At 38.4% G+C, this 12,652-nt stretch overlaps 1 protein-coding gene across 1 annotated transcript in view; it reads left to right on the top strand.

Moving 5' to 3' along the window:
• Nucleotides 1–2,238: 2,238 nt before the first annotated feature.
• LOC122833286 (SPRY domain-containing SOCS box protein 4-like) overlaps nt 2,239–12,652 on the top strand; it is a 36,189-nt gene continuing 25,775 nt past the window's right edge. The window contains exon 1 of the mRNA XM_044120753.1: nt 2,239–2,557. The gene's annotated coding sequence lies outside the window, so the exon portion shown is untranslated. The remainder of the gene's footprint in view (nt 2,558–12,652) is intronic.

Raw genomic sequence — 12,652 nt, 5'->3', positions numbered from 1 at the left:
GCTCGCTTTGAAATCATGTCTCAGTAAGATGGAGGCAGCTTCAGCTGCATATGACTAAGAGCTATAATGGAGTGCAGAATTTCTCAAGTTGTGTAAGGGCAAATCTCGTGCATATCTATTGTGTGCTGAACGAAGCTCTGAGACGGTGAGGCAGCATGTATCTGCCTGCCTGTCAGCTTTTAGGGGGGCCGACTTCAAGGAAACTTGCCTCTGCTGTTCCTCACAGATTCCTCCCCACGTCCTCTAGCAGGCCTCTTTACATCAGATGTTTTCATTCCCTATCTTTCATTATGTCTTCTCTCTCACCGGCTGCTCCCATATCCCTCCCCTTCCTTGTCTTTCTCACAAACTAACCCTGTTTGCCTGCTCCTTCACAGTTCTCTTGTGTCTCTTCTGTATTTGTTTTTGGACTTCGAAAAGAGTCTTTAAATGGTGAAGCAGAGGACCATCAGTATAACAGATGAGTATATGCAAAGGAGTGATAGGTGGGATATTCTCTTGTGGATTTGTACGCGAAGAGATGTGAGTGAACAGAAATCTGAAAAAATATAGCATTTTCTGCCAAGTAATGCTTTAGAAACTACAAAAATTAATTAAAAACGCTATGAGCTGAAAAGCTAAAACTCTAATCTAGTGTTTAAATCAAATACAATATTCTTAAAGAAAGAAATGTTGGGTTTAGTTGACAATTTAGTGGTGCCAAATTTGTAATAAAAAATAAATAAATAAAGAATGTGTGGGTTTCACTGCTAAGCTTAGTAGGTGGGTAGCAACCATGATGAACTTGCCAAATCCTCTTTTTGCCAAAGCTAAACAGCTTATAGCGCTAATACTATTTATTGGTTTGGAACTTCAAAAAAGCAAGACATATTAGCGGTTTAATAATTTATGCTTTTAAAAATCAGGGACTATTACAACTGACTATTAGATCCTCTCCACTCCAAAACGCTGGAATTGGTCTCTGTGAATTCCTGCTCTACTGGGGTGAGCATTGACCTCTTAGTTAGAATGTAGTTCTTAGTTAGATAGAATGTAGTTCTTAAAAGTGATAAGAGATTTCTTCTAGTTGCAGAATCTCATCTGCATTGATATTGTTTTATTGATGAGGAGCCTTGAAAAACATGCTGCTTAACACAGTCATAATGGCTCCACTATAAACTGTGGGGCATTGGTTGCAAATCTGCTCAACACAGCTGCCCAGCCCAATTATCTGCATATTTGCTCATTGGCTAATGAATGCTCCCTGCAGAGATTAACAGCTTTAAGTTAACATTTATATAAACTGCAGCTGTGTAATAAAGTTAAAGCCTGAGCTCCCTGTTTGGGTTTTAAATTAAATTGCTACTTCAAAGCATTTTTAATTGAATTTAGTCTGGATTTGATCACCTTCAGGTAAAAATGATGACATGCTCAGACTGATCAAATCTATTGCTGAATACGCTACGCTGAACATAGATTGCTAAAACACGGTTTTAAATTAATGAAACTATTACTCCACTTGTAAGAATAGAATTGGATAGCCTTTTGCATCATTTCATGTCATTTTCACCACACTGACCACTTCAGACAAAGCCAAGCATGAAATAACACAAATGCAGCCTGATCCAAGTTAGGCTGAACATGATGTGCGCATAGATATAAAATCAAATCACAGTCCTTAGGAAGTTGTGTGTATTTATAGTGGCGGAAGACGTTGTGATTGATAGTTGGAAGTTTACTGCTAATTACTGCTAATAAATAAATAAACATTACATCTCATTCAATTGAATTTAAATGAGGTGATTTTTAAGTTTAAAATTTTAGATTCACGCATGAAAACGGAAGGAAAATATGGAAAAACGATCATAACACATACATTTTATGGGCACGAATTTCATAAGTACCAGAATATCTTGATTAGGCTCAGTATAAAACTATGTAAAGCATGAAAGCGCCTCCACCCTACCGCAGGTTAAACGCTAGCAACAAACAGGAAGCACTAAAAACACTACACGAAAATAAAAGCACTAAGTAATCAGGTTTAAAAAGTACAGCACTTTCGAAAGTACAAACCATAAAAACTACATAAAATTAATAAAAATGTTAACTATTTTACCCTTATTCCTTTAAATTGCGAAAAATATTTTCTTTACTAAGCAGTATTCTTGCTACATCTATTGTGTTTGGAGGCATCGTGACCGGAAATCCATCGTTATTGTGGCCAAATTAACGTCACTCACCTTTGCTTGATCCCGGGCTCCAGCCAATCAGCGGCAGTCTGGGACACATGAGCGGCTATAATATATCCACAGAACGAGCTGTAGCCAGAAGGAACAAAGAAAGAAAGCCGCTCCGTTCTCTCCTCACAGTCCTTTCACCTTCCCTGCCCCCTCCAAAAAACGGACTACATTCAGCCATTTTTCACCGCTGTTTGTTACACTTTCCCGACATTTTGCGTGTTTGTGTGGAGTGCTCAGATTGTCTGTGGAGAGACGAAGTCGTGAGAGGGGTTTTCTTCTATCTCGAGTCGCTTTTCTCGTAGAGTCGCCTGGATGCGTTCGTTGGATGTCTGCTTATGGTAAGTTTGTGTTTCTCTTTTCTCCTTGGACGGTGTTAATAGAGTCTAAAAGAGCTGTATATAACTGTAGCCGCTTGGCTTCACTTTGTGGACAACACAAATCTCTTCAAACACAAAGTTTCCTTCGAGTGCCGATTAACTCTCTTCGCGTTCAACAACCATTTCGATTCCCAAACTGTTTAGCTACAATAATGTGTCATTCTGTTACTTCGTTGCTCTGTTACAGTGACTACAAGAAAAAACCAAGACATGGATATTTTTTTGTAAGAGTTGGACAAGTTTTTCTATTGAAAGTGCGGTTCTGTTACGAATCTTACTTCTTTAAAACCGTCTAACCTGTTGAACTGTTGGCTCCCAAGGTGCCTGTCACTTTTACTTGAGTTGTATGTTTCATGACGCAAACTGTCTATAAAATATCTAATGTAATCGGAAAGGCAAAAAAATATCAGCCGCATAAAGTTGATAACAGTGACAACTTATCAAATGTCTGAAGAGAGATGGCGTCAGCATCAAACTACTGGAATTGACTCTGCTCGTCTTTTATGACCCCCCCCTCCCATCTTACCACATCCATCCATTAACAACCTTTAGTCACTCATGCATTGCACCACACTGCTGGGAACGTGTTTCAGTCTGTACAGCAGTAAGACTGCGGGTCTCCGTTCACAGTCTGTCTGATTTAAGGCTTGCCTGTTAGTGGAGGCTAAGTGCTCAGCCTTTGCCCACACCATCTGCTTTACCCTGCTGGGCCCTGGCAGGCTGCTGTCCAGATCAAGTGTGATAAAGGATCGTGTGGGCGGACCAGCAGCAGATGGACTACATAGTTGGCTGATGTGGCAGCTTGGCTGACTGTTGTCATTGTTTGGTTTATTTTCATTTGGGGTTGTTGTAATAAACAAAAACTCCTCTCCTATAGCAAATTGTATGGAATGTTATTTACTGAGTCATGTTGTCGTCACAGTTTGGACCAATAATATCAAAACTGAGTCTGAATTTGTAACTCAAACTGTCTTGCCAGAGTAATCTGGTAGCAGCACATATGAATGATCAGGCCAGGATTGTGTGCAAAAAATAATAATTTGACTTATGTGTCACGTTTTCACAGACATAAAGTAGAAATATATAAACTATGGAGGAAATACAATTATCACAAAGGAACAATGTCTATATGTGTTTGCAGCCACATGTTCTTTTTTCTTTTTTTTTAAAGAAAGACAACGTGTTATTGTGTTATTTTAACAATGCAGAAGTGCTTTTCTTGTTTCACATCAGAGTAGTTGACTACTCAAGCTGTAGTGTGTTCATCAGAGAGTCTAGGGGAAGAAATTGTCTGTTTTGACTGCTTCTTGCATATAGCACGAGCTGAGGATAAATGTCTGTATCCAGGATGTGTGGGGTGTGTAGAAAAGTTTGCTGCCCTTTTCCTGACCCCTGGACCTGTGCAAGTCCAGGGTTCAGGACTTGGGAAGGTCAACCCTGGCGATCTTGCATAATTTGAAGATGACCAGTAGCTCCAGTAGAAGGTTATACCTGTTATCGCAGAAAGTCCAGTCTCTGTTGGATCTTCTGCTGAACAATGTCTCTGTGAGGGCTAACTCGGATCACAAGATGAAGTGCTTCCTATAATCCATTAATGATTCATTTTAACAAAATGGCGTCCACTTAGGTGTTTGAAATTAGTCATAATTCAAAGTAAAATTCAGATTCTGGTCACAAAGTGAACTGTTGGGTTATTGTTTTCCATCATATTAATGGATCCTTTCTGTATTTCTTTCTTACCCTCATATTAATAAAAAAACAGTACAGCCAAGTAAGTATTGGCCATTAGCACCTTGTTTTCATATCTCTGCTCTGCCAGTAAGAACTCTGTATTGGTTAACCTCAGGCGTTAAACACTGAAACTGGAGTTACTCAAAAGTTAGCAGTTTCTAACACCAAAATAGTTTAAGATGGTGAACTACGTGTTTTACATATTTTAGCGAGTTTTGAATGATGCCAAATTCTTGCAATATTAAATCTTAATGTATTTATCTTTGTGCTGCTAAATCTCATGTGAATCAAACATTTTGCTCTTTTTACTACGTCCGAACGAACCTGAGCAACATTAACACGAGTGTGATCAATGACTCTGTTGTTGCAGATTGCTAAAGCTTCTGCCACTTATCTCGTATCTGAAAGTGATGTACAAGTTTTCAGTCGTTCCCTAATAATATTTCCCACATGCACAATAATAGAGATGTACAGTTAAGAGCACAAGGCTGTACTCAGCACATCAGCTACTGCAGGCACAGAGTCCAATGCTGACTTGGTAGAATGTTAATGTTGTCAAATCCCATTAAGAGCAATGTGGTGCTGAGCAAAGCCCTGCGCTGGCTCTGCTGGACAGCAGGCCATTTAAACGGCCTCATGTTTGTTTTTGTATGAGAGAATTGAAACACTCCAGTGCCTCACCATACAAAAAACTGCTTTTATATCTCTGCCAAACACTTTTCATTACTCATCAAAGTAGCTTCAATTAGTTTTTGTTTATCTTTTAACAAACCAAAGTTTTTACTTGCTGATAGTTTACTGAGAGGCTTTGATACAACGCATGACTTTAATCTTTGACTTCTGCACAAAGGAATAGATTTTTGGTCTTTCATTGAAGAATGCAAGTCAGGACATGGTACAAACAAAACTTCAACACATTTATGGTAAAATGTTTCCTAACCAAAATGAGAGGACGTCTGAAATAAGTTTCACAGACCGTAATTGCACGCAATTGAAAGTGAATCAGTATCTGCAGAAGGACTGTTTGTCTACAGTCCAGAACCACTTTGGACAAAGCTAAGCTCGGCGTTAGGAACATATTAGGTTGTAGTAATGGAGAACTTTGCTGAGTGTCTTAACACATTGATTTGAATCTTTTAAGCAGATTAGTTTTCACAGAAATGTGAAAACACTGAGAAAAAGTTTGACATTTATTGGACTTTTTTTGTCCAATAAATGTTTTTATTACTCCTTGTAGCAATGAAAACAAAAACTTGACAAGATCTCACAAACATTCTGACATCTCATCTCTGTGGAAATGTTTACAAAATGTTCCATCTATGAAACTGATAAACAATCAAAATCCAGTTCTCCCTATACTCCACAAGGTAGGTTGCATAGATGGAGTAAAAGGCTGGGTTGATCTAAAGTATATGTGATCCCTGTTGCTGCTGTTGACTGAATTCTTAAGTTCTTTAGCAGATCGTGGAGGTTTGCTACAATGTTAATGCTCACCAGAGAGAGAGAGGTAGAAGTTGAGGTTACTTTCATCTTTTAACTGTGAGAAGGATGTGGTGTAAAGTGCTCCTCCTGGAAGAATCTTCCACCCACGTGTTTCTATACTCGTACATTGAAGGTTTGCAGCACGAATCTGGAAAATACTTTGAATGAAAATTACTCCTGACAATAATTCCCTCCTGTTTATTCCCAAACTGCTTTCTGTGTTCAGTAGCTACGAAACGCTCTGATTTCCAGCCTCGGAGGCAGTAACACACAACTCCTGTTGAGATGTTGATAATCCAATCCACTCTTTTCTTTTACTACGGTCTGCACAGTGCAAAGAATGTGACCACTTAACATCATATTCCCATCATCCTCATTTTCTTTCCTGCCACAAAAGTCAGCCAGGTAAAACAATGTACCCAAACCTGGGGGTCAGTGCAAGGATGGTGTCTGCATGCACCCCATTGTAGAGAATCAGCATGACTCTGCTGATCCAGTATGCAGCCTCCTTTTTTCTGTCTCTTTTTTTTCTGTGTATGCTTAAATATAGACTACACCTCAGTCGAATGTTGAAGCAGCTGTAAAATGACTATTGTTGAATCAGGTTTCTATTATGGCTGTCTCTGGTTTGTGAAGTAGCATTCATGGCGCAAACTTTCTTCTTCCTTTCGTCTGAAATTGAACCACAGAAGTGTTGTAATTTTCCCTAAGTTAGTGCATTAAAGGTGTTTGTTCTGTGTGAGCTAAGGATTGGAAACTGCATCAAGATTTTTTTATACTGATAAGGTGAAACTGATAAATGCATAGGGTTTGATTCAAAACACTTTACCTCAAAGGAAAATTAAATGTTTCAGAGTTGTTGTGAATGCTGATGCGGTGGGCAGAGATGTGTTTGAGTCAGGGATGTTGCACCCCTTTGACTGATTCTGATAGTGGTGTTCATTGAGCAGAAGGCCTCTGCTTTGTAGTTTGGAAATTTCTGGGTCGTATCTTTGCTGTTTTGGAGGTATTGTGGTTCTGTTGGCGTCTTCAAGCCAGAGTCTTGAGTGTGCAATGGTGCGATTTTCAGTCCAGGGGTGGAAACTTGCTGTTCCAAGTTCCTCCTTGACAAATCTTCAGCTAAAATATGAAATATTTTCTCATATTACATAGTAGTAGCTCAACAAATGTGGAAATATTAAAATGGATCGGTGTGCACAGAATTTGGGTTTGCTTTTTTGTTTGTTCGTAGAGATGTATGCGCTCAAATCAGTCTCTTTGTGAACTCACAACTACACGGTAATAAGTCTTAATGTGGAGTGTCTGTCACTAGGAAAAATATGGGCGTTTTAACATCCTGTTGACTTAAGTATTTGTTGGATCAAGGTATCATCTGCAGACATGTTGTTTCAATCTCTGGGAGTGAAGAAAGATCTGAACCTAAAAGCTCCCGATCTATTGCTCACTTGGTTTCGACTCATCTCTAGTCTTTGGATACCGATCATACGATAGTCCCAAGCGTCCTTTGTCGGGTGGGTGGACTCAGTGTTAGAGATGTGATGAGGAGCTTCGTTATACAAGGTTGAACTGAAAATACAGCTGGTACTCCTTCACATTGACAGGAGTCAAAAGGGCAGCTCCCTCTGGAGGTCTGCCTCTGAGAGAGAGACAGACTTCCAAACTCGCTGGAGGAACTGTGTATCTTTTTTGGACTTACTGTCTCCTCAGGCAGATCTCCGACAAGCTGAAGACGACGGCTAGATCTATAAGGTCTGTTGTCTTGTCTTTGCTCTACTGAATATATTGGTTGGTGGTTTTTGAAAGAGTTTCAAAGATTTGGAGTCAATGCAGTGTACCTGAGGCGTTTCTCATCTTGGGATATCTTCATAGAAATTTTTCCAAATAAAGTGGTTTTGTGACTTGTAGTAAATTAGTTCTGGTCTTTTGGTCCCTCTTTCATATTTAAAAAGTTCTTAACCTACTACATGTCAACTTCCATGAACTAATACTCAACTTAAATTAGAACTTTTTATGTAACTGATGTTTCAAAGAAATTCTTTTGGGTAGATAAAGCATTGTAGTAAATGTTAGCAAAAAACATTGAATAAACTTTATAACTCTTTTTAAGCCCAATTCTTTTCATAGTTTCACTTAGTCCCCTGCCAAGACAGTCTTCCTGTTACCTTGCTGTAACTTGACCTATACACTCAGGTTCCTCTTATTACAACTGTCCATTCAGCTGAGCCATTGTTTCCCCATGCTATAATGTCATGAATAATTTAATTGTCCCCTGTTCTGGTAGACATTCACCACTGGGATCTTGTTGCTGAATTTGTGTACAACATCTTTCCTGTTTTCTTTCCAAGGTGTCGGTCGAGTCTTTCCAATCTGCTCAGGGTCATGTTGGTCATATCCACTACCAAGGGTGTTGGAAAAAGAAAAATTTATTTAAATTTGGGGATTTCTTGCACTGCCAGTTACCCAACTGTTCAGTTAAGGGTAGTACTAATGTTGGGACTACTGGAGTTTGAAGAAGAGCATCTTTGTGAGATCAACGCAACATGGAAAGCTAAAGACACTTTTCACTATAATGGTTTTGTCTGATCCTTTAGAAATTAGCTTCTTTAATTAAAAATCCATGAAGGTGACAACAGCAGCTGGTTAGTTGCCCCTGTTCCTTCATGGCAAGTTTGATCGTAGTTCATGGTTTTTATTTTCTTAACGAGGCCACGTGTCTCTTTTGAGTAATTTTTGGAACTAATGTCAAGGGATTCATCACCTTGCTTGGAAAGAAAAGTACTTCTAGAGATGCACCAATATAATGCGCAAACATCTTCCTTTGCTGTAGAGCTGCAGCTAACGATTATTTCTGTAATCAATTATTTTGATGTTGGATCAAAACAATTGGCATGTTCTGCAAATGTATTTAAGCACTTATGCTATATATATATATATATATATATATATATATATATATATATATATATATATATATATATATATATATATATATATACACACACACACATAAATTTCAATTCCGTTTTGAAAAAAGAAATGCAAACATTTTCATTTTTTATTTAATAATTGGACAGAAAAAGGTGTTTTGGCTTAATTGCTGCTTACGCCATAAGAGTATGTAGCAATGTCGCATTTCATGATAAATTTGTGCATAATTGTGATGCATAATTTTGATATTGCTGTCTTGTCTAAGCTACTTTTACACCCTTTTAAAGAGGAAACAATTTGAGTAAAGGTCAAAACCAGAACAAAAAAAAAATCCATCATATAAATCAGTCTCAGATCTGATTAGATCATGGCTAGTACAAAGGAAGTTGCAAGTAGATCTATTGCTTCCTTGTTTTTATAGAGAGTTTTAATCTCTTCAAAGCTTCTTTAGAAGAGTAAAAAGTTGTTTAACACAATTGTTTTACTGAATGGCTTTAGAAAACATTCAGAGCCATGTTCCAGTTGAGTTGTTTCTATTTTTGGTCATGTGACTGAGGATGATTTTATAAGGTCATTTCACCCCTAGTATTAAAAATGGGACACCCAGCATGGCTCTTTATTGGGATATTTAATGATCGTTACTTCAATCTAAACCCATTCAAAAGTGCCACTGACCACAGAAGCAATCAGTCACTATAGAACGTGTTTGAATTGAAACACATTGGGTCTGAAAAGGTTGGCTGTCTGTGCCTTCCCTGAGGCCGTCTGCTGATAAATGGTTTACTCTCACTTCCCTCTAGCCTTCATCAACAACGTCAGATCATTAAAAGCCACAGTTTTCCATATTTGCTAACCTCTGCAGTGCTTCCTCTTGGGAGCATCTTGATATGCAATACAAAATGCTTGTGAACAAATTGTATTTGTGCCTTAGTTACTGCAAACTAATTGTCCTGTTAATGAGAAGTAGATGATGAAATGGCAAAGACATGAAAGAGGTTTCACAAGAAATTCTCAGTAAGAGGTAAACTTGTTGGTAAGGATTGTTGTGCAGTTGGGACTTTAGGAGAAAAGATGAGTTTAAATCTAGCAGCAATCTAACCCAGTTTAGCAACTTATTCTTGAATATGACAAATTTTACTTTTTGAAACAAAACTTGTATTTCCAGTAAAAATATTTTTGAATGTAGACACTTAATCTTTAAAGAACAAAATGTTGTTTCTCAGCATCTCCAGAACAGGATTGTGGTTGTAGTAATGTCCATCTCTTCTTGCATTTCATCTTTTTGCAATGCTGCAGTACTTTTGAGACACTGAAACCTGGCTTCTATTTCAGCTTGGTCCAAACAAATCCAGTTTCCCTAGAACAACCACCACTTCTTTAGTGCTTACCGCATTTATAATGCAAGACATTGTGTCAGACCATTGCCTCTGGTTGAGCTCATTAACATGTTCTGCCAAATATCATTTATTATGTTAATGGCACCATTTCCTTAGTGCCTGCAAATGAAGAGGAACAAGGTGACTCATAAAATCTAGTTTTATTGTGGCATCTTGATTAAACTATGTAGTTTTTCTTTATAAGGAAGTAACCTGAAATTTGGTAATGTGACCAGTTGCTGTGAATCCGATATATGCAATGTCTCAGTATGTCAGATGTAGATGGATTAGGATGTTTGTCAGTCTTAAATTCTTGTTTTCATAATGTTTGTAACAGGAATTGAATCTATAAAATTATTTGGCTAAACTGAATAGTTAATAATATGTTTGTAATGTAATGTCTGTAATGATGAGATAGAATATCTAGATTTAAGTTTACCAAATTCATAAACTCTTGAGTTTATGGGCAAAAACCAAAAGTCTTTGAGCTCTGACTGCAGTAAGTACCAACTAGTTCTAATGATGTTCACAAGGAGCGACAAGCTATACTAAGACTTGTTGAAACCTTCAGTCATTCTTATTCCTCACAAGTTTATGCTAATTGAGGTTTTGCCATAAAATACAAGAGCACGTCTTTGGATGTTATAATGCAGCGGTGGGCACTCCTGGTCCTCGAGGGCTGGTGTCCTGCAACTCTTTGATGTCTCCCTGAGCCAACACCTGAATCCAATAGCTGAATCACCTCCCAAGTGCAGTCAGGTTTTCCAGAGTCCTGCTAATAACCTCATTATTTGACTTGTATGTTGAAGTCGAGATACATCTAAAAGTTGCAGGAAACTGGACCTCGAGGACCAGGAGTGCCCATGAAAAGCAGTTCAGTTCTAACTGTAATTCCTGTCAGTGTACAAAGTTTTAATTTTTTGAGTGCATGAACTTTAGAAACTCATGTCAGGATGCCGTGGACCCTCTGAATAAGGGTCTGGCTTTGGCTCTAAACCAGTGTTAGAAATACCACAGTCTGTATGAAAAGCTAGCACTGGCTCCCAGTTTTAGCACATAGTTGCCAAAGTTATTCTTCCTGGGTAAACGGAGATGCACAGACTGTAAACGGCCTCTTATCCTTTGCTAATGGGTGTGTCTGAGGAGCAGGAAGTCATTTGGACAAATGGGTCCATTATTGACCTTGGCAACAGCAATCAGCCACATGCATAAAGGGAGAATGTAATGTGCAATGACTGTGAAAATGATGTTTTTTTTCTTTTAAATGTCAGTTTTGATCTCATTATTTTTCCTGCTAAAGTTTAAAAACTCTCACAATATTGGCTATTATAAAGCACTTTTTATGCTAGATGAATCTGATGTTTGTGTCAATCCCTACCCCAATTATTATTTGAGATCTATTAACAGAATCTGTCATGATAATGGAAACTCTTATTTTTTTTTCTCAGTGACACTTGGTTTTACCTCTTGCTATGTAAAACACAGTTTGCTGTTTTTGGAGGTTCTCCTAATTGAGGAAATTCAGTGAAATAAACATGTCTTCACATTTCACAAAGCTGATGGAGATGTTTTAACTTTGTAAAGTCTACTTTTCTATCAGTCCCATGCGGAAATGCAATAATTTATAACCATTTGATTATTCATCACAACATTCAGCAGTATTGGTGTGTATTGCATGTCTTTATAATTATAAGCAAGTGTCAGCGCTTCTACAAAGAAGGTTGTGCTGTTTAGTGCCAGAGTTTGCTTGCACCCCTTTAAGCCAAAGCAAGGTTTATAGTTTACACACTGTTTGTGCTTGCAGCTCTGGTGTACAGATGTGAAACTCTTTGGGTATTTATTTTTAAACGGATCAATATCTTTAAAGAACTTGTTTTTTCGTTTGTCTTGTTTGCTGTACCAAGGTATTATTTTGACAATCCTAGGTCAGTATCTCATGTCAGACTCTGTTTAATTCTATAAATATAGGTGTAACATAATGGCTTCTTAATGACACTGAATGTAGCACTTTGTTCTGTTGTGATATCAAACACTGTTTATGGAACAGTGTCAATTGCTCTCACATCACATGCTGCTGATGTCACTTCCTTTGATAGGTGCTCTCTTGCTGATTTCACTGCCTCATAGGTGTTGGTGAGTTTTGATGGGTCTGCACTTTGTTGGACCTAATCCTGAGCAGCCCTGTGGGCTTTGTCCAGCTCAGCAAGTTGAGCATTAATTTGCCAATCCTGGACAGCTCTGTGTGTGTGTGTCCACCTGGTCTCCTCTTCTTAAGGAGCTCAGTCAGGGTATCTGTGAGAGTGGGTGGTTTTTGGACCGCTTCGGTTAGATTTGAGCGTGCTTCACACTAAGCCCTGCCTCTCTGTGTTTTCCAGCCCCCCTCCATTTCCTCCAGCAGCTGTTTCCCTCTTAGCTGGGAACTGAAGCCAAGGGTTTTTTTTTTCTGTTTTTCTCCTTCCCCATACTCGCGTCACGAGCAGGAACTTGCTGTCTTCCCCACACAAACACACTCTTCTTGTCTGTCTCTATCTTGTCCCAC

Source organism: Gambusia affinis, linkage group LG06, assembly GCF_019740435.1.
Source record: "Gambusia affinis linkage group LG06, SWU_Gaff_1.0, whole genome shotgun sequence".
Lineage (NCBI taxonomy): Eukaryota > Metazoa > Chordata > Actinopteri > Cyprinodontiformes > Poeciliidae > Gambusia > Gambusia affinis.
Note: the sequence above shows the minus strand (reverse complement) of the source record. Positions and strands in the feature narration are given on the sequence as shown.